At 39.5% G+C, this 1,563-nt stretch overlaps 1 protein-coding gene across 7 annotated transcripts in view; it reads right to left on the bottom strand.

Annotated features, from left to right (window-relative positions):
• pde10a (phosphodiesterase 10A) overlaps positions 1-1,563 on the bottom strand; it is a 65,513-nt gene that overhangs the window by 25,127 nt on the left and 38,823 nt on the right. The gene's annotated exons all lie outside the window — the stretch shown is intronic.

Raw genomic sequence — 1,563 nt, 5'->3', positions numbered from 1 at the left:
ACACACACACACACACACACACACACAGGGAAGCGCAGCAGCACACACACATGCAAAAGATAAAAAATATAATGTTGCAAAGCTGCCATCTTAATAGCAATGCGCCAAGGTAAAAACACGTCTGGCTTTTAAAGGAAATGGGAGATGACACACTGATTGGTTTATAGCATGTTAAGCCCAAAATACACCTATGAATTAATGAGACACTAAGTAAAATCCTTTTAAACCATGCGCATGGACCCTTTTTTTCCGCTGTCAAACTATCAAAAGTGGATTTGGACACGCTGTAAACGCACCTGTGCCAACGTGCTTCCCGCTGTGCCCTTAGATCGTTAAAATAGGGTCCATCATTTCAGCTGCCAAAACCTGGTGCCTTCTGACACTGAAGCTGCATACTGTGTGGCTTTGTAATCTAAAAGATAATGAGTCGATTGTAAAACAACTTTTCACCAAAACAGCTAAAAGTTAAGGAAGTTATCAACCAATTTAGATGATAGAGAGAAAAAGATAATCTAACAAGATTAAAAGCCAAGAAATAGGGGCACCCGGGTGGTCCCATCTCTCTCTTTCTCTTTATCTCTCTACTGTATACTATTCAATAAATGCATGAAATGACAAAATGTAATTAAAACAAGAACAGCTTTAAAAAATATCCAAGAAACCTCAACTGTAGGTCAAGTTTATTGACATTTTAGGATTAATATGGGTTTCGTTAGCTATTCACTGACAGGGATTATTTAAGACCAAAAGTTTAGATAGTCTTGGTACTTAATGAGAACTAGAGGTATGCATTTGGTCAAATTTGGCTAATGCTGTTTACAACTAGAGGTCCAAGTGGTATTGTTGTTTATGTCATCATGGCAAAAGCTGCAGTACGTCCCTGATATTCTCTCTGACACTGCATAAAAAATTATTCTCCTTATCCAACAAACTGTTGTCAACTTTACTAGAAGTTTTACACCTATTTGGAGACCAGTATTATAGTCTGCATTACTGTTCACCACTTGAGCATTTCATTGCACTCAAGAGAGGTTTTTTTCTACCTTCTAGGCAGTCAGCGGTTACAATGCATTTCCGGACAACATGAGAATCAACTTTGAAATTTGAAACGTGCTTGAAACATGCAATCCATCATAATAATCGTTGGGTCTGCTTTTGTTTTTTGTCAGAAACATGTTAGGGTTAGGGGCACCCTGGTGGCTCACCTGGTTGTGCATGCACCCCATGTACTAAGACTCAGTCCTTACCGCAGCGGTTGTGAGTTTGATTCCGACCTGCTGCACCTTTCTGCGCGTCGTTCCCCCTCTCTCTCCCCTTTCCTGTCTTCAGTTATCGTTTTAAATTAAGGCCTAAATGCTCAAAAAATTATAATCTTAAAAAAAAAAAAACATGTTATGGTCATGTGATAATGCAGTGGAGACATTTCAAATCAATCAGCACTTGTGAGCTTCTGCACACTGATAACTTTGGCTTTGTTGATCTTCCTACTGTACTAAAATGCTGAAATATGCTTTGAAAAACAGCGGTCGCACACGCGCGCACACACACACACACACACACGCA

Source organism: Etheostoma spectabile, chromosome 17 (assembly GCF_008692095.1).
Source record: "Etheostoma spectabile isolate EspeVRDwgs_2016 chromosome 17, UIUC_Espe_1.0, whole genome shotgun sequence".
Lineage (NCBI taxonomy): Eukaryota > Metazoa > Chordata > Actinopteri > Perciformes > Percidae > Etheostoma > Etheostoma spectabile.
The sequence above is the reverse complement of the archived record's forward strand: the minus strand, read 5'-3'. Positions and strand labels throughout refer to the sequence as shown.